This window comes from Sarcophilus harrisii, chromosome 3, assembly GCF_902635505.1.
Source record: "Sarcophilus harrisii chromosome 3, mSarHar1.11, whole genome shotgun sequence".
Taxonomy (NCBI): domain Eukaryota; kingdom Metazoa; phylum Chordata; class Mammalia; order Dasyuromorphia; family Dasyuridae; genus Sarcophilus; species Sarcophilus harrisii.
In genome coordinates this window covers 28,633,538-28,654,662 of record NC_045428.1, presented here as the reverse complement: position 1 = coordinate 28,654,662, position 21,125 = coordinate 28,633,538, and the positions used below count along the sequence as shown (strand labels likewise).

Below are 21,125 nucleotides of genomic sequence, written 5' to 3'. Positions count from 1 at the left end.
GTGGGAAAACACATATATGATAAAATACAAATAAATTACATATAATAAATAGTAAATATATAAATAAAAGATAATAAAATCTGTTATATATATATATATATAATATACATATCCATACACACACACACACACGCATATATGTATATATATGAACTCTATTAACTGTCCAGTGAAACCCATTTTGGACCTATTCTCAGAATAATGTTTTTAAATGGATAAAATGAAATATACAGGATTACAAAATAAACCACTTGTGCTTCCCCCCAAATATATAACATACACTTGTGTGGACGAGAACCAAGGCCACGGGATTGGAGGCCATGGGACCCAAGGCCACAAGACTGGGGGGGCCACAAGGAGTGTCAATTTTTCCCATTAAATTACACATTTGCTATGAAGAAAAAAAAAAGATTCACTTGAGAAAAATGGGAAGACAGAGTGAAACTAGTTTGGATCCCTGCTATTGACTTGTCATGGGTCTATTAGTTCTGGAGAAGGTCCCATGAACATAGATTGCACTTTCCAAAGGATATCTGTCTATTTCATGAAAAGCATTAGCTCTGCATCCCTACCTGTAGTATCAATTATTTTTGCAGATTTGAAAACATTTTCAAAGCTTGACTTGTTGTCATTTTATTTACTGACATAAAGATTTTCTTTTCTTTTTTTTTCTTTTTCCTTATCCAAAATTATCTTAATTTTGAGAATTAAGAAATACCTTAATTCTGAAATATATGTATATATGCATAAACACATTTCCTTTGGTTCTTATTTATTGCTGTAATTTGTAAAAAAAAAAAAAAAAAAAAAAAAAAAAGCTGTAAAATAGTCAGCTTTATCATTGGTCCAGTCTTTCTCCACAATAAATCCCTCTGGCTTGGATTTTCTGTCTCTTTTCCCTCTTAGTATTTCTCTCTGGGTGCTCCCTCTCCTCTTTTTTTTCCAGGCCTGATAAACAGGTTAATCAAAACATCTCTGTTCACTCCTTCATCCTTTAGAATGTAAAATACTGAGTGTCTAAAGATATTAGACTATGTAACAGAAACAATAAAGGAATAAGGCAGTGAGGGGGTGCTGTAGTGCATAGAGAATTGAACCTGAATTCAGAAAGACTCATTTTCCTGAGTTCAGATCTGACCACAGATACTTACTAGCTGGTAAAGCAACCCAGTGTCTTTGCCAAGAAAAACCCTGAAATGACTGAATAACTTTATGACCCAAGTACCTTTCATTCAGATCCAATTACAGAAGTATTGTAATCTATAAGGTAGAGGAAAGGCATGATGGGATCTTCATACTACCTAAATTCAGGAAAGAGGTGAATGGAATTTTTATAAAAACTGTGATATCCTTTCTCCATAGTACAGATGAAAGCCAGTGATGGGCAACTGGGATCCAGATATTCCTCTAGGAATTCTCTGCAAAGCAAGTAAACTGGAATCTGAACTGGAAGCTTCTAACAAGAAGTGAAATGAAATCTTAAAGGATGAAGATCCAGACCTTATTTACTGATACAAAACTCCAAGCATGTCTTAAAGATTTGTTGCCTAGTAGATGAGATCCATCCAAAACCTAGAGGAAGCATCTCCTGTTCATTCCCAGAGCTAGAAGCTAAAATCCTTTCCCTACATATTATTATTACCTTTTTGCCTCACTCTCCCAAGGATCTAGCAAGTGTATTTGTGGGCAAGAGTACCAACAAGTGTTAAGAGAATTATTTTCCATCAATTGTTCCTACTATGACTACTTGAAAAACATCTTTTGTAAAAATTAATTGTTTGGCTAATTATTAATAGGAGCATATTGGTGGGGATTCTTGAGTGACAATTCTAGAAATCCCTTGAATGGTACTTCTAAGGCCCTGGGATAGCAATATTCAGATGCTCTCTAGGGAGTTAGACTGATAAATTGAGTAGGAATGGAGAAAATAGCCCCAAGATGAGATACTACATGGTGCACACTTAAATGAAGACTTAATGACATTCTAAACAATGCTTGGACCAACATACAAATCATAGCTACAAAGTCTGTGAAAGAATCATGTTTTAAGAGAAGCAGTTGAAACAACCCTCAAATGAAAAATTATGTCCCTGAAAAGTACATAGACAAATTAGAAAAAGAGAGGATTAATGACCTGAGCCTGCAAATAGAGAAACAAAAGGAGAAAAGCAAGAAATTAATAATGTCCTCCAAAAAATGAAATCTTGAAAATTTGAGTAGATAAAATGGAAAACCAAAAGACTGCAGAAATGATAAACAATTCTAAAAGTTGCTTCTTTGAAATGATTCATAACAACATACTTTTAGTTCTAGATACAAAAAAGAAGAAAATCAATCTACTGCTTTTTTTTAAATTGACAAAGTTGATTCATGACAGAGAAGACAAACCAAAAAGAAATAGTCAGAACCTACTCTACACAGTTAGTATGCTAACAAATCCGAGAACATAAAAGAACTGGATGATTACAAAACTATATTACACCAAAATTAGCAAAATTTAAAATAAGTATTTTAAACAATCCTATTTAGGAAAAATTGAATATACTAGAAAAGAGAGGGGGAAAGGGACTTTGGTCCAAATGGTCTTACAAGTTAATTTTATCAAGTGTCAAAAGAACAATTACTTTGTGTGCTACATAAATTATTCTCAATAATTGAGAAAAAAGCATTGTCGAAATAATTATATGAGGTAAATATCACCCTAAAAGTTAAATCAGAGAAATTCTCATTAAAATATCTCCAACATTTTACTATATACCCAGAAAATTAGCAAGCATGACAAAAAAGAGAAAATTTCAGTACTGGAGGAGTTAAATGAAGTCAGGAATGCTAATACATTTTTGGTGGAGTTATGCATTGATTCAGTCATTCTGGAAAACAATTTGAAAACTATGCTTAAAAATAACTAAAATATTTATAACCTTTAAATCATAAATTATATTATTAGACATATTCCTTGAAAAGATTAAAGTCAAATATCAAAATATGCCAAAATATTCACAGCAAATTATTTTAAGCAGGAAAGATAGATGGTATAGGGGATAGAGTATTGAGCCTGGAGTCATGAGGACCTGACTTCAAATGGAACCACAGATACTTAATAGCTGTGTGATTCTGGACAAGTCACTTAATCTTGTTTGCCTCCATTTCCTTATATGTAAAATTAGGTGGAGATGGAAATGGCAAACCACTCCAGCATTTTTTCAAGAAAAATCCCAAATGGGGCCACAAAGAGTTGGACACAGATGAAAAACAACAATCACAAAGGATGGAAGCAAAATGGTTACCAAATGAGTAGGGAAATGCTCAAGTTGTGGAACATGAATGCAAGGAAATATTTTTCTGTCCTTAAAAACAGTGACTATGGGGAATTTGGGGAAAAACATAGAAAGATTGATACAAAATGATAAATGAGAATAACAAAATAAAAATTAAAAATGCTATATAATAATAAAGATCTTCTCCTTGGGGGACTACTATGGAATGGTTTATATGCTCTCAGATATAGTCATTATCAATTTAAATTAGAAGGCATCCTAGATGTAATCTAATTTAAGAGATGAAGAATCTAATATATCCCTTGATTTTGATTTTCTCTTTCTTTTTTAAATCTTTGTTCCAAAGGATGGTTTACTGAGACAGGGAAAGGGAATAGGTATATTTGGAAATAATAAAGGAAATAATTAGAAAGGGATGTTTGAAAGTGAAGGTGATACCCCCCAAAAAGACATCAATAAAATTTTATAGAAAAGAGATTTCATCATAAAATATAAAAGATCTGTGGGATAATCCTACATTCAGATCATAATCTACCTTACTCCTCCTCCACTCCAGGGAAATGGGGTCATCTACTCTCTCTGATACCAGTAGTACTTTCCTGGTTATATATTTTCCCACACCATTCCCTATCCATGTTTCTCTGAGTAGCGAAATCCTACCCAGTCTTTTCTTCCTCCTCTTTTTCCTCTTCCTCTTTCTCCTTGTTCTTCTCCTATTAGAAACTCTCCAAGCTGCTCCCTGCAGTCCATCCTTCCAAAGGTGAGAGTTTTTTCCTCTCAACTTCCTCCAACATCCTCTATGGACACTTGGATATTACTACCTTATGGCACTTTTTATATTATTTTATTGAACTTCAATTTACATCTTTTACTGGTGTTTAATTGTCCCAGTGCATTTGTTATATTTCTCCCACAAAAATCACAAGGTAATGCCCTGTCATACTTCTTGAGCTTAACCCAGAGGATGTTCCTAGGACCCTTTAAGTATTTGAAGGCTGGGGATGAAAAGTCAAAATATGAAAAAGTCAAAAAATTAAAATATAATCAAGTAGCTCAAAGACTTTAAGGTGAAGGAACTCAATTTTTATTTCTTTACTAAACCCGTGATTTTACTGATAGATAGAAATCTGTATTGATAGAATCTTGGCTGCAATTCATAATCCTAGGGAGTTTGTTCAGGCAGAGATGTTAAGTGACTTAACTGGAATCACAAGGTAGTATGAGACATAAATTGGATTGGAATACAGGACTTTTTGACCCAACAGCCTGATCCCTAACCATTATTGTAGTATGTCTCTCTCCTGTATATAGTAGATGCTTATTAAGTACTTATTGATTTGAACTGCATTGTCCCCAAAATTTTTCTCTTGGATAGGAACAGAAGCTCACAACTGGGAGGGAACCTCCCTTCCAACATCCCTGATGAGTACTCATCTAGTCCTTGTTTGAAGATGACTTGCCCTTAGGACTTTTTAGCATAGATAGCTGCCACAACATGTAGAACATAGGAAGAATTCAACAAATATTCTTGGAAAGGGAGGAAGAGAGAGGAAGGAAGGAAGGAAGGAAAGAAGGGAGGAAGGGAAGGAGGGAAGGAGAAAGGGAAGGAGGGAGGGAGGGAGAAAGGACACAAAGAAAAATCTTGCACCATCAATTATATCATTAGTGTCCATTTCCTCAAGAGTTTCTCTTATTTTGTTTCACTTAAACCTAAATTGGTTTGAATTATTCACTTTTGCTTCTGTCTTCCAGTCTTCTGTCCACAGCTAGGCTAGATAAGCCACTTGAGGACGTAAATTAAAGGAATCATTTTCACATTATAGATCCTTCTCGTTACTTGCAAAAGATGCCTTATAAGGACAGAAGTAATAGTTCTTAGAACCTTTCCTTTGCCCTGATTAAATTCCTATCTCTCTATAAATATGTTCTCTATTAGATTGCAAGCTCCTTAAGGGCAAGGACCAAGTCATATTTCTGGACAGCACCTATTTTCTTGCTCTTATTTGTTTTCTAGAAAGCTATCTATGTATACTGACCCAGGTATTCCTGGGTCAGTAGTAAAAATGGTTTATTAACCTTTTAGGTCTAGTTCCAAGATGCTTTACAGAATAGTTAAACCAGTTCACAGCTCTACCAATAGTACATGAATATGTCTTTTTCCAAAGCCTTCCAACATTGTCAAAAATGACAAAAATGGAAAATGACAAATCTAGTAAGTAGAAGGCAGCCTTGGAGTTGCTGTAGTTTGCATTTCTTTAATTATTAGTAATTTGTAGCATTTTTTCATATATCTTAATAGCTTGGATTTCTTCCTTTGCAAATTGCTTATTTATACAACTTTTTGACCATTTATTAATTGGGGAATCATTTTTGTTCTCATAAATTTGAATTATTTAACTTTATATCTTAGAAGTAAGATTTTTTAAATTAAAGCTTTTTATTTATAAAACATATGCATGGGTAATTTTTCAACATTGACCCTTGCAAAGCCTTCTGTTCCAAATTTTCCCCTTCTTCCCCCCCACCCCCTCCCCTAGATGGCAGGTAGTCCAATACATATTAGATATGTTAAAATCTATGTTAAATACAATATATGTATACATATTTATACAATTATTTTTGCTGTACAAGAAAAATCACATCAAGAAAGAAAAAAGAAACTGGGAGAGAAAATAAAGTGCAACCAAACAACAACAGGAAGAATGAGAACGCTATGTTGTGGTCCACACTTAGGCTCCCATGGTCCTCTCTCTGGTTGTAGATGGCTGTTTTCATCACTGAACAATTGAAATTGGTTCGCATCATTTCATTATTGAAGAGAGCCATGTCCATTAGAATTGATCATCATATAGGATTGTTGTTGAAGTATATAATGATCTCCTGGTTCGGCTCATTTCTCTCAGCATTAATTCACATAAGTCACTCCAGGCCTCTCTGAAATCATCCTGCTGCTCATTTCTTACAGAACAATAATATTCCATAGCATTCATATACCAAAATTTATTCAACCATTCTCCAACTAATGGGCATCCACTCAGTTTCCAGTTTCTTGCCACTACACAAAGGGCTGCCGCAAACATTTTTGCATATGTGGGTCCCTTTCCCTCCTTTAAGATCTGAAAACAAGATTTTATCAGAGAAAAAATACTGGCAAATCCTGTCATGTAGGTATATCAATTATTAATTAGGCAGAAAAGAAGAGAATCTCATAAGAAAATCCCCATTTCAGGGAACAACTGGGCAAGCTAGACAGGAGCCATTTTCACTTTGAGAATGCTAATAAAAGCTCAGCATGAGACTAAATGATAAAAGAAAGGAATAGCTAGGGGTTTCTTGGCTGCTACAATTTGAGCGCCTGTCTCACATCAAGGCTTTGATTCTACCTTCTCCCAGACAGCCTCACATGGGATACAAAGAATCCTAGCTGGTATTCTTAGACCAAGAGAGACTTCCTTAGACAGCACCAAATGGCATTGTGGGATAACGAAGTTACAACATTTATCTATTCTACAGTATTGCCCAAAAATGATTCTGCCTAATTGGCCCACTGTGCTGAGAAAAATAGCACAGCCTCTCCCTAAACATGCAATCCCAACAATTTATGCTGTGCAATGCCACAAGATTTCACTTGTTCTGCTTGTGATGTCAAATTACACCTTGTATTCCTGATCATCTCTATCCTAGCCACTCTTTCAGGTATTTACATCCTCTTTAGAGCAGTAAATAAGAGTGGATTGGCAAAAGGCTAGAATCAGAAAGAAGAGAATTCAAATTCAATTGGAGATATTTACTAGCTAAGTGACTCTTGAGTAAAGCAATTAATTTCTGTTTGCCTCAGCTTCCTGATTTGTAAAATGTAAAAAAACAATAACAAACTACCTTCGGGGATTGTTGGGAGGATGGAACGAGGTAAAAATTGTAAAGCGATTAATGCCTGGTTCATGGAAGGCACTATATTAATACTTGTGCTTTCCCCCCTTCCCCTGCATTGATTGTTACAATCAAATGATACCTTGCAAAGACAGAGACTATAATCTCATTGAAAATCTGCATTTGGTCAGGCCACATTTGGAAAATGTATTCAACTCTGGGCACTACATTTTAGAAAGGACATTGACCATTTAGAAGAATGCCCAGAGAATAGTGCCCCAGATGGCAAGGGACATCATGACAGTGAAAATTAACTGAAGAGGATGGACTGGTGTATAAGGAGTAGGAGGCAAAGGAAGACTGTTGATTTGTCACACAACTGTTGAGTGATATAGTTGGGATTTGAACCCACATTCTGTCTCAAACTCTAGTTCTCTTTCTTCTCTCTGACCTTAAAGGTTACACATCAAAAATTATGATGTGTCCTGCAGAATTAAAAGATGAGAAACTGGATTCAAAGTGATTTTCATTCATATTATTTCAAGCGTTTGATCAATATTTTATTTCAAACTACTGATTAAATTTTGCCTATACTAAATGAATTAGGTTCCATAATCTCACCAACATTTTTCCAATGGTACAAATGATCAGACACATGAAAGAGAACCTTCAGTGTTTCAGTTTTCATGGTCCCAGCCTTGGGCCCCATGTTTTTAGATAAGATATGGACTTTCTACTACAGTTTGTTGGAGAGAAAGAATTCTGGCTTTGGAGTCAGAGATCCCAGCTCTGATACTTGTTGACTGTGTGATTTCGGGCTTCAATTTTCTTGTCTTGATTTTAATTTCCTTTGCAAAAAACAAAACAAAACAAAAATACCTGGATAAGATGGCCCCCGAGTAATCTTCTCCCTCTAAATTTCTGAGGCTGTGACTTCCCAGTCCTCAGAGACTGACAACAGTTTCTGAGAGGACAATCAGCACCGGTAGAATAGGAACAAACCCCTTGAAAATAAGAGTGATTTCATCTTTTGTCTGTTTCCCTAACTTCTAGTCCAATGCTTAGCACGGAGTACTTAATTAATAAATGTTTGTTTAATTCAATTGAACCCAGGTGCAATAAGTTCTGAAATTCAGAGAACCAAGATTGTTTTTTCTTTTTCTTATGGTTATTCAGTTGTGTCTTACTCTTTGTGATGCCATTTTGGAGCTTTCTTGGCAAACATACTGTACTGGTTTGCCATTTTCTTCTTCAGTTCATTTTACAGATGAGGAAACTGAGGCAACCAGGGTTAAATGGCTTACCCAGGTTCACACATCTGGGAACTGTCTGAGGTCAGATTTGAACTCTTCTTGACTCAAGACATCCTATCCACTGAGTCATCTACCTTCCTCATTGTCTTTCTATAACAAGAAAGAAAATGCAAAGTCACTCTAAGACTCCTAGTCAATCTCTATTTGACAGCAGTGAAAATGTGTAGTTAAATGGGCCTAAGATGGGAGACTCTACAATCTCATCAGAAACAATGAGTTGATATATGAGTTTTCATGGCTCCATTGGAAAGAAATGATGCACTTATGGCATGCATTTGGCTTGACAATGTTAGTATCTATGTATTTTTTTTAATTCAATAAGTGTTTTCCAATAAAATTGGTTTCCTTTGAGAATCTTTTCTGTTTTATGTATTTAGAAACATTATTTCAAGAAGGAGTTCATGGACTTCACCAGATTGTCAAAAGGGCCCATGCTAGTTGCTAGCCTTTGTGTAGTACTTCAAACTTTGCCTATATTAATTCATTATTATGGGTAGTTCACAACCCTTGGAGTAAGATATTATTATCTCCTTTTAACAGTTGAAAAAACAGGCACAGAGATACTACATAATTCACCCAGGGCCACACAGCTAGTGAGTGTCTAATCTGAATTCAGATCTTCCTGATTCCAAATCCCAAGGTCTACCCACTGTACTAGCTAGGTGCCATGACACAAAATAACAGATGTTGTGCATGCTGTCCCACTGCTTCAAGTTTTGTGTTTGAGAGAGGGAAAGAATCAGAGAACCTCAGAAATAAGCACTCTGGGGGTTCAGAGTTTCTGAAATATGACTCCAACCTCCATAATATCTCCTAAGAATTTTTGAGACTATTTAGTCCAAATCCCTCATTTTGCATTTGAAAAAACTGAGATCCAGAGAAGAAAAGTGGCCTGCAAAATCACCTGTCACCAGTTAGCTAGTTGAGAGTTGCCCACAGTTCCTCTGACTGCAGTCCTTCTACACAAGCATCAAAAGATATGAGACACTGTGGAACAAATATGGTGCCCCTTTGCCCGAGATTACCTTTTGCCTCTGTGAGAAAAAAAAAACAAACCAAATTCTTCAGCTTGGTTCATTTCTCATGTTATCCTCACAACAACTCTGGGAGGTAGTATATTTATCGTACCATTTTACAGATGAGGAGAGAAGTTAAGTGACAACTAAGGTCACACAGCCAGTGTCCAAGGCTGGATTTGCCACCAGATCTTCCTCATTTCAAGTCCAGAACCTACCTGCCAACTATACTTCTTCACATGTACACATCTTCTTAACATATAATCTTGCTCTACACCTATTCCCTTGCATACTTATTCTATTTCTTTTCTTTAGGTTAGAGCTTTCCAGATTCCTATTCTAGACATGGGTCTCAATCCTGTCTCACTGATCACACATAAGATAAAACATAACCCCTTACTGTAGGATTTCTAGTTTATTTTGCTTGTCATCCAAGCTTTTTAAATTTTTAAATTTGAACATAGACATCTGAGACCATTACTTGCTTTTTTCCCCCTTGGATTCTTGTCTCCTATGAACTTCTGGATATTGAGACATCCAAAATTATCTTTCTACCTTGCAGCTACTGTCTGTGGTATGAGCCTTGATTAAAATAGGCAATTTTCAAACCTATCCCTTTTCCTTTCTTCTTCAATGTTGAGGTGTTTTAATTAGAAGCAGAGCATTCAAACTGAATACATTTTCACCAACCCCTGACCAGGAACCTATCCTTTCTTCCCCATCCTGCTTCCCCAGTTCAGAAAGCTAAATTTCATTAGAGAAACTTTTTTTTATTAAAGCTTTTTATTTTCAAAATATATGCATAGAAAAATTTTAACACTCACCCTAATAAAATCTTGTGTTCCGATTTTTCTCCCTCCTTTTCCCCCACTCCTTCTCCTAGATGGCAAGTAATCCAATATATGCTAAAGATGTGTAATTCTTCTGTACATATTTCAACATTTATCATGCTGCACAAGAAGAATAAGATGAAATAGGAAAATGAGAAAGAAAACAAAATACAAGCAAACAACAACAAAAAGTGAAAATCCTATGTTGTGATCTACACTCGGTTCCCACAGTCCTCTCTCTGGATGCAGATGACTCGCTTCATCACAAGACCATTGGAATTGGCCTGAATCACCTCGCTGCTGAAAAGAGCCATGTCCATCAGAATTGATCATCATATAATCTTGCTATTGCCATGTACAATGTTTTTTTTTTTATTCTACTCATTTCACTCAGCATCAGTTCATATAAGTATCTCCATGTCTCTCTGAAATCATCCTGCTGATCGTTTTGTAATACAATAATATCCCATAACACTCATACACCACAACTTATTCAGCCATTCCCCAACTGATGGGCATCCACTCAGTTTCCAGTTCCTTACCATTACAAAAAGGGCTGCTACAGTATTGCTTATTTTCCCTTTTTTAATGATCTTTTGAGATATCAGCCTAGTAGAGACACTACTGGATCAAAGAGTATGACAGTTTGATAGCCCTTTGGGCATAGTTCTCTCCAGAATGGTTGGATAAATTCACAACTCCACCAACAATGTTTTATTTTCCCAATTTTCCCTCCCCTCCACCATTCATCATTATCTTTTCCTGTCATCTTAGTCAATCTGAGAAGGATGTAGTGGTACTTCCGAGTTGTCTCAATGTGCATTTCTCTGATCAATAGTGATTTAGATTATTTTTATATGACTAGAAATAGTTATAATTTTTTCATTTGGAAATCATCTGTTCATATTTTTTTTTTTACCATTAATCAACTGGAGAATAGCTTTTATTCTTATAAATTTGAGTCAATTATCTATATATTTTATAAATGAAGTCTTTATCAGAACCCTTGGATGTAAAAAAAAGTTTCCCATATTGCTGCTTCTCTTCTAATCTTATCTGCATTGTTTTTGTTTGTACAATTTTTTTAACTTAATATAATTAAAATTATCCATTTTGTATTCCATAATGTACACTAGTTCTTCTTTGGACAAAATCCTTTCCTTCTCCACAAATCTGAGAGGTAACTATAACCAAATTAGAAGAACAAAGGATAGTTTATCATTATGTCTAAATCATGAACCCATTTCAATCTTATCTTGATATAAGGTGCTAGGTACAAGTCAAAGCCTAGTTTCTGCTATACTAATTTCCAATTTTCCCAGAAATTTTTGTAAAATAGCGAGTTCTTATCCCAGAAGCTGAAGTCTTGGGGTTTATCAAACACTAGTTTACTATAGTCAATGACTATATTACAATTATATATACCATGACTACTGTAGAGACACTCCTTAATCAGCCATTCAAATCCCCAAACCACCTTTTTTCTTCTAAGTCCCTTGATGATTAAAAGCAGTGATGATGGCCACTTACATTCCCCTGGTCTTCAGTTTCTTGCCTTGGGTTTCATAATGATGAGTTAAAGTTGAATGGGATCCTTTGTCATAGGGCTATGAAAAAACAAAACAAAAGAAAACAAAACAGTGAGCTGTATTTAGGGAGAAAAGTGAAATCCCCTGGAACTTGGTTTCATGAAATGAAAGCAATTTGAAAATAAATAAATTTAGCTACTTAAAATAAAAGAATAAGTAAAATAAAGTGACCCAGCAGAACAAATAAAAAGCATGAATCCTATGTTCTAAAAATCTCACCATTCTCATATTCATTATATAACCAAGTTCCTTCCATGCTGCAGGTTCTTTCTTTGAGACTGGGTTTTACTCTGTTAAGACAAGCTCGTCCAATGCCAGTTGATGCTTGGTGGGTGACTTCAGGCTTGTTACTTACAATTCTTAGAAGGAGGGTCATGAAGCCTCTAAATGGGATCAGGGTTCAGTCAGTCTGGACTTTGAAAAGTAGTCAGACAGAGCATTTTCTTTTTCCCCAGTGGAAGGTTAGTTCTCACAATAAGAACAGATCCATGGACTAACTTTACAGGGTTTATAAATCTTTAGCATCCCTGCAATGTCTTATTTCTCCACAGGGACTGCCCTTGGCCCGGGGGTTTGAATCACTTTATTCTTTTATAACTAGTCCTTTATCTGACAAATAAGATAGTCGGTATTATCTGCTTATATCCCCTTTTTGCCATTTAATGAGCAAAAACCTACAGTGTAAGTTCAACCTTCTAGTCAGCTCTTCCTGACTTCCAATCTTTCTCTCTTTCTCATCTTTTGATATTCATCCCAGGCCCCTGCTTATGCTAACCTGCACACATACTTCCCCATCTCTCACCCTACTACTATCCCATCCTCAAAACCTAGAGCCAGGGATTCCCGATACCATGCTTACATTTCAATTTCACCAAGTTCCTACATTTATTACTTGGTGTGGGAATTATTACAGGGACATAGATCTGAATCTGGGAGAGATCTCTTGGTACCCAAATTTCGATTATTGGAAAAGATGGAGCAGGGTAGAAGATCATAGATAAAAAGCTAGAAGAAACTTTGAGATAGGCTGGCCCAAATTTCTCCTTCATGTAGTAGTAAACTGAGGCTCAGAGAGACTGTGACATTCCCAAGACTGCACAGGGGCATCTGATCCTTTCATGTCTGGATTATTGCAATAGTGTTATGATTTGTCTTCCTATCTCTCTACTGAGGTCCATCTTCTACTCAACTGCCAATTAGTCTTCCCAAAACACATCTGATAATGACTTCCTTTCCTGGCTTAAGAAGCCCCAATGGGTTCTGTGATATCCAAGATGAAATATAAATTTGATATTTTATAATAGAATATATAATAAATTTATTAAAAATAAAACTATAAATACAGTTTATATAAAGTATTTTAAAATGGATGCCTCCATTTGCCATCCAAAGCCTTTTTCAAGTTGGCCCCCTCCTGCCTTTCTAGGCTTCGTATCTCTGGCTGTGTTTGATGTAATTTATGATACAATAAGATTTGGATATCCCCAAAGTAAGACAAGATGATATTATAAGTGTATTTTCATCAAGGCTGGGGTTCTTAATCTAGTACCCATGAACTCTTTGCTTTTTTCCCTATTTTAGTTATTTGCTTTTCAGTATAATTGGTTTCCTTTTCAATATAATTGATTCTCCATATAATTCTGTCTATTCTGTTATATTCATATAAAAGCATGATTCTGAGAAGGGTCCCTAGTCTTCATCAATCCCCACCAAAGGAGTCTAGGACACAAAAAAGAGCTCCTAAGAATAAGGGCTGCAGAACCAAGTGGAAGATGAAATAAAGGACTAATTAATCCTTAATACTTATATAGTATTTTGAGTATTAAAGGAAGCTTAGAAATAATCTGATCTATTTTCCTCTTACTGACTTGAACCCAGAAGTCCAGGGAGCTTGTACAGGTCAGAAGTGCCCGGTCTGAGACCCCAGTCCATCTCCCTTGACGTCAAGGCTGGGGTTCTTTGCACCCAAACAGAAGGCTTTGTTGACAAGCTCCTCTGAGCAAACAGAATCCAATGGTCTCCCATTCACACTTTGTCCTCCCCCTTCCCATAAGCAGCTTGTACAAAGACTAAAGGAAACAGCTGCTTCATTGAATCTGGAGCTCATTTGCTTTATAGGCAGAAAATTAAATAATGGAAATTCATTGAATCTGGGAGAGATGAATAGTAGGGTTCAGAGTTTAGCAAGATTTCTTTTGTGTCTCAGAAATGAGCCTGGATGGTACAGATTAATTCATGAGGTCTTAAAAAAAGAACTTCTTAAAAGGGAGAAGGAGAAGATGGGAAAGGCTGCAGGGTGGTTCACAATTGATATGAGCTGACTTTTTTTCCTGAAATTTTACATAAATATGGATGTGTTTGAAGTTGTGGACCAGAACTGTCAGCTCTGGGGATATCCTGTGTTTATTACCTCAGCTCCCGTTTGGAAGAGAGGGAGACGGTATAGTTGGTAAAATTATTAGAGGAGAGAAACATAACCCACTAGGAGAGATTCTCAATGGAGCTCTCCTATGCTGATTATATTTGTGTTCTTCTCCTCTCTCTTTCTCCTTCCCTCCTTCCCTTCTCTTGAGATCAGATTAGAACTTGAACTTTTTTGCAAGTCCTGAAGTCTGGTAACGTCCCATATCACCAACTATTGCCTGCAGCTTTGGGCATCATGATGAGTCTCATTTTCTCATCTTTAAAATGAGAGTATTATTAAACTAGTTAATGTTGGGAACACAATATGTAATTTTGCTTTACCTCTGGTAGACCCTTTCTTCTCTTCTTGTGAGAGGATGGTGAGGCGGTTGCTATTCTCCAACCTCCCTCCTCTTCCCTCCGCCTCCAATTTATTTCTTTCCCAGTCCACAAGCAACACCTGTGTCAGGAAAGGCTAAGTTACAACGCCTTCAGATGTTCACAGCTGTGGGGGCTCTCGGAGAATTGACCTGCCCCTTACAGTGTGTTTAAGCATGGTCCTTAACACAGAAACATCAAATGTCCTTTGCTCTCTTTTCAGTGGATCAATCAATTAACAAGAATTGATTTAGGTACCTTTATGGATAGTACCATTATGACTCCCCATTATGACCTGGGGAGACAAGAAACAAAGACAAAAATGAAACTGTCTCTGCCCTCAAAGAGCTTATATTCGAATGGGGAAGACAACATGTATTTATATTAGCATATGAATATATACATAATAGGGTAATTTTGAGGTTAAGCATTAGCCAATGGGAGTGGGTAGGTAATTAGGAAAGACATATATATATATATATATATAACAGAGTGTTTGAACAAAGCTAAGTGGCTAAGTCCCTGAGTCTGTCATCATGGAGACCTGAGGGTAAAGCTAACCTTTTGCCTTCTGTATAAAATTGGGCAAGTCACTTAACTGTTTTCTGCTTCAGTTTCTTTATCTGTAAAATGGAGATAATAATAATGCTCATCTCTCAAGGTTGTTGTGAGGATATATGAGATAATATTTGTAAAGTGCTTTGCAAACTTCAAAGCATTGTGTACATGCTGGCAGTTTTTATTATTAACTTAGGATCTATGAACTTGTTTATTAAAATATTTTGATATTTCTACATTAACCATGCAACATACATCTATTAAGCCCTTTCTATATAAGTAAATTCTAGAAGAGAGACAAAATTTAAATAATAATAATAACAACAACAACAACAACATGGGAAGCTCTCTAATGACTTCAAGATGGGTACTGGGAAATATTTAACAAAATAAAGAAAAATCTATTTTAAAAATAAGCTATTTTAAAATAAGCATTTCAATATAACTGGTTTCCTTTACAACTTTGTGTGTTCTATACATTTATGGAAACATTATTCTGACAATTGCTAAAAGGAATCCATTGTATAAAAATAGTTAAGAAACCCACATAGAGTTGGGGGTGCTTCAGCTGAATCTTGAAGAAAAGCAGGGAACTCAAGGGGTAGACGTGAGGAGGGCAAGTATACCGGTCGTGGAGAACTGTTAATACAGAACACAGAGATGGGACATGGAGACTGGGCTTGACCATAGACTTCATGGAGGGAAGTAATATATAATAAGGCAAGAAAGGTAGGTTGAGGGCAGATTGAGAAGGGCTTTAAGTGCCAAATAAGCAACTTTTTCTGTGCTGTATTAAAAAGCCATAGAATTATTAAAAGTTTGGCTCCTCCCTCGTCTCTTTAGAGGACCTTCAAGTTCCCTTCCCAGGGACTCCAGAAGGACCAGAGAAAACAATAGAGTGTAAATTAGTCCTGTGGTTGTGCAATGAAGGGAGTGTTGTTTGCTCTTTGTCCACTAAGTGGCACTGGGAACCCTCCCACTGATGCTCCGGAAGGTCAGAGCCTCTTAATGTTCTTTCCAATAAAAGCTAATCCAAATTCATTCAGATTCCATTAAAACAAAATATCTCAGGAAAGGATATTGACCTGACCTATGGGAGGTAGAAAGGGGCCCCCAATATGAATAATTTCTCCTGGACACAAAATAGATAATAGAAGCTAGCATTCATTCTTCGAACAGATAGTCATTCACTAAACATTTATTAAATACCTCTCGTGTGCCAAGCACTGTGCTAAGTGCTGCTAAGATATTTATTGTGAAGCACTGATGAGAGACAGGATACTGTGATAAATATTGAAAAGAGATCCAAAGCTGAAAAAGAAGCCTTCTGACCCTCATCTATCAATCAATTAGGAAGCATTTATTATAAATCGTACTAATCAATAAGCAGACACAAATAATATCAACACAAGAATCACTTTCTAACGATATGATCTTGGAGAAAACAATCCCCCTCAGCCTCAGTTTCCTCATCTGTAAAAGAAGGTGTTAGTTGGGGCAGGTAGATAGTACACTGGATAGAGCAGCAGCCCTGAAGTCAGAAAAACTTGAATTCAAATCTGGCCTCAGATACTTAACACTTCCTAGCTATGTGACCCTGGGCAAGTCACTTAACCCCAATTGCCTCAGCAAAATAAATAAATAAATAAATAAATAAATAAAAAATTTAAAAAAAAAAAGGAAGGCATTGGGTACCTTGCTGTTTGTGTGGTCTCCCCATTAGATTGTGAGTTTCTTGAGGTGATCCATTTGGGAGGGACCTTTCTATGTGTCCCCTCTATGTGCCTGGCACATGGTAGTGCTACGTGAACGGCATTCAAAGTTTCTTTATGTGACTAACGCGAATTTCTACAGGAGAAGCCCAAATGATGTCCTGTCTTGGGATAGGACACAGACCTGAGTTAGCACTAAGTGCTACTTTTCTGATTGACCTTACAGAGGCAGTACTTGGGCCACTGATTCAGTGCATTGATGAGAGTTATCACTTTTCTAGTGTTTTTCAAGTTATAGAGTTCTTCCTCACATCATTTGTGCAAATGAGGAAAAATGGGAATCGTTATCCCCATTTTAGAGACAAGGGATCCATCAAGAAGCATTTGTTAAGCACCTACTAAATACCCGACACTGCTGAGACTCGAAAATGAGATAGTCCAGGCCCCCAAGACCCTACTTACATTCTTCCATGGGAAATAATAAATCCACAAATGGCTATGTGCAAAATATCGATGTTGTTCAGTCACGAGCATCCTTTGGGACCCCCTTTGGGATTTCCTTGGCAAAGATACTGGAATGACTGGCCATTTCCTTCTCCAGCTCATTTAGCAGATAAGGAAACTGAGGTAAACGGGGTTAAATAACTTCCCCAAGGTCACACTGCTATGAGGGTCTGAGGTTGGATTTGAACTCAGAACATGAACTCCTTCCGGACTCAGTGCATTATGGCACCTCCTAGCTGCCTTATAAAATACACACAAATATATACTGCCCAGGGTTGTTTTCACTAGTGTCAGAACTGGGATTCACATGCAGTTCTTCCCTTTCTCCAAGTCCATCCTCCGCTGTTCACTTAAGAGCTGAAAGGAAACACGAGAGCTAGGAGATACATGGTAACTCTTTAAGTTTCAAAGTTACTCAACCTAAATATTCTCATTTGCGTCTCACAACTTTGTGAGGGAGGTCGTGCTGGCACCACTGGCCCCATTTTAGGGATGGGAATGTTGAGGTTCAGAGATACAAATGCTAGCCCCCCAAGCTCCACAGCTAACGAGCGAGGGAAGCAGGGAATAAAACTCACACCAAGCCTTTTGCCTCCAAATCCAGGTCTTTCTCCATGTACCACGATACCAGTGATTGAGTTCTCATGGCTACCGTGATGGGAAAGCCAGCCATGATTCCACCCCTACTGCTGTCTGGGCTGTTCTCGTTGGCATTGGCTTGTGGCACACTAACGTGGGGCTCTGAGAAGACATCTGGTCTCCCACTGATCTGCAAACGTGGGCTGTAAACCAACAGAACAAGAGTGAGTCAACAATGCTCATTGGGAGTCACCGTACGGAGCCCAGAGCTGGATAATCAGGAACGTGTCACCCACACTGACGTGACAGCTGTCACTTAGCAGAGTGCTCTGAGGTCCAAGCAATATATCTGCATTCTATTATTGGATCCTCACAACTGCCCTGGGAACTAGTTACACTATTACTGTTCCCATTTTATGGATGGGAAAATTGAAGGGCAAGAGGATTAAGCCCTTGGCTCAGTTACACAGTCAGTAAGTACCTGAGACAGTCCAAACTTACAGATGCCAAGCGCAGCTCATCATCCCCTAGGCCATGCTGACAGGATGCTCCTTGAGTCACTTACAATTCATTTTAAAAGATGTGAAAATAAATTGTAAGGACTTGAAAAGTAAATCAAAAATAAACTGAGTTACTTAGCTGTTGTTTCCCTCATTAGAACGTGAGCTCCTTGAGAACAGGAATTACTCTTATTTTTCTTTGAATCTCCCAATACCTAACACATAAGAGTTTATTAAAGGATGATTGATGAATAAAAGGTGATAATAGTCTTGCCTGCAGGATTAGACCCTGGCCAGTGCGGCGTGCACAGTAAAAACATTCACTATTGTCAGGATGAGCTGGGGCTGGTCAGGGAAGTTAAGGTCTGGGACCCATCCTAGATAAGCTTTTATATTCAGTGAAGGGATTTTAAAGATCTTCCTTTTAACAAGATGAAAACCATTCTGAAGGAGGAGAATCTGAAGGACTCAAACACTCAGATCCTGGTAATTCTGATGTTATAGGTGCCCCACTCTTTTTAACTAATGGCAACATAGCCTCCATCTTCCAGATTAGATGACAGAATTCAGGTTCACATTGGAAGCCTTATTCCAAGGAGTGGAAGATCACATTTCATCCATAGTGGAGAAGGGAAATTGACCATGTTTCCCATGGAGATGATCATGGAGGAAATGACTCCATGGTTTGGCTGTGTTGACATTTAAAAAGTGAAAGACTTTTCTGTCTCAGAGAGCAATTATTCCATCATTGAGACAAAGTGAATGCATCAGAAATGGGTTTGTGCCTTAGAGTTAGGTCCCCCAATCCTTGCTTGGGCTTTCCCAGTTTTTAGGATCACAGATTTAAAGGTGGAAGGAGTTTCAGAAAACCATGAGATCAACCTCATATGGTTTTTACTTTTTTTTTTTTTTTTTTTTTTTTTTTACAAATTTTACAAATGAGAAAACTGGGGCCAATTTTTTTTTAAAAAAGGTTAATCACTTCTACCCTCCACATTCTGGACCCTCATCACATGTGGGCCTCCACAAAGCTAAGCCAAGTTTAAGGTCCTTTGTGAATCAATACTTTTGAAAACCGTTGCTTTCTCTTGCCATCTGCTAAATAATCTTCTTTCTTTATTTTTTCTTTCTTCCTTTCTCTCTTCCTTCTTTTCATCCTTCCTTCCTTCCTTTATCTTTCTTTCTTTCTTTTTCTTTCAATAGTTTTTTATTTTTCCAAATACATGCAAAGATAATTTTCAACATTCATCTTTGCAAAACCTCACGTCCAAATTTTTCTTCTTTCCTCCTCCCTTCTAGAGAGCAAGCAATCTGATATAGGTTAAACATATTTCCATATTTGCCATGCTCTGCAAGAAAGATATATCAAAAGGGGGGATGAAAAAGAAAAAAAACCAAGCAAACAACAACAAATGAAAGGTTAAAATACTATGCTTTGATACATATTCAGTCTGTATAGTTCTCTCTCTGGATGTGGATGGCTCTTTACATCACAAGTCTATTAAAATAGCCTTGAATCATCTCATTATTGGAAAGAGCCAAGTCCATCACAGTTGGTCATCACATAATCTTGTTTTTAAATCATTCCTATCAGACATTAGTTATATATTGTATATTGTCATATAACTATTTCATGTGCATGTTTTCTTTCCAAGTGACTTGAGGACAGGGACTGTGTGTGATATTTCTTAGAAGTTTTCTTATCATCCATCACATTTCATGTAGCTGTACATGTACTAGGTTCTCCATTTGTTAAATGACAAAAACTTGAAACTTCACTTTTCTTCCTCAGATACTTAAAAAGTGTGTGATCTTGGCCAAGTCATGAATCCTCTCTGTCCTCAATTTTTGTCATCTGACTGGACTCAGAGACCTCTTAAATCAATTTTGTCTCTAAATCTATGATCCTATGATCTGAATTTAAAGCCTATGATAAAAGTTGTATCAAATTCAAGAATTATTCAATTTGGTGGCTTTTCCCATGTTTGGGGATTTGACTTGCCAAAGTCACTCTAACACAGAGTAATCATTTTCTTTAATTCAAAATAATAAAGTGCTAGATTGCTAAACCCATTTCAATCAGCCTTCCATATTTTAATATGTATTTCAGTACCACCATTAAATATTCTGTGTCCAAAGAGCAACTCCACAAGAATATTACTCAACCCCGTGTTGCTGAAGAAGCTTCTTGGAATAGAGAGTGAGGAGATTTGGAAGTAAACCAAAAGAAGAAACAAGCGTCATGTGAAATTTGCTTCATCACCCTGAAAGGAAGAGATAAGTGGGTGACTGTTTCTTCTCATATTCATCAATTCAATCAAATCAATAGCAACTCTGATGCGAATTAGACCCAATGTTTCAGCACAGGAGTCAGCCTTGGGATGGGCTTTTCTATGTATGAGTCACCCAGTCCTCTCAAGACTGAGCACTAGGCCTTTTGCATATTGGCAGTGTTCAACTGAAACAGTAACCAGACCAATTCCTATTTGATCCAATTTAACTTACAAATCCATTTTAGGCAGGGCTATTATTTTGCTGGAGTTCCATAGAATAGAAATATTCCAAAGGAAATTTTGCTGATTTTCCTTTCTGGGA

At 36.9% G+C, this 21,125-nt stretch overlaps 1 long non-coding RNA gene across 1 annotated transcript; it reads right to left on the bottom strand.

The window, feature by feature from the left end:
• Positions 1–10,397: 10,397 nt before the first annotated feature.
• On the bottom strand, positions 10,398–18,568 carry LOC116422201. Its single transcript, XR_004232755.1, has 3 exons — positions 18,030–18,568; positions 11,838–11,914; positions 10,398–10,427 (listed from the first exon to the last, which is right to left on the bottom strand). It is a non-coding gene; the product is annotated as an uncharacterized LOC116422201 (long non-coding RNA).
• Positions 18,569–21,125: the final 2,557 nt, after the last annotated feature.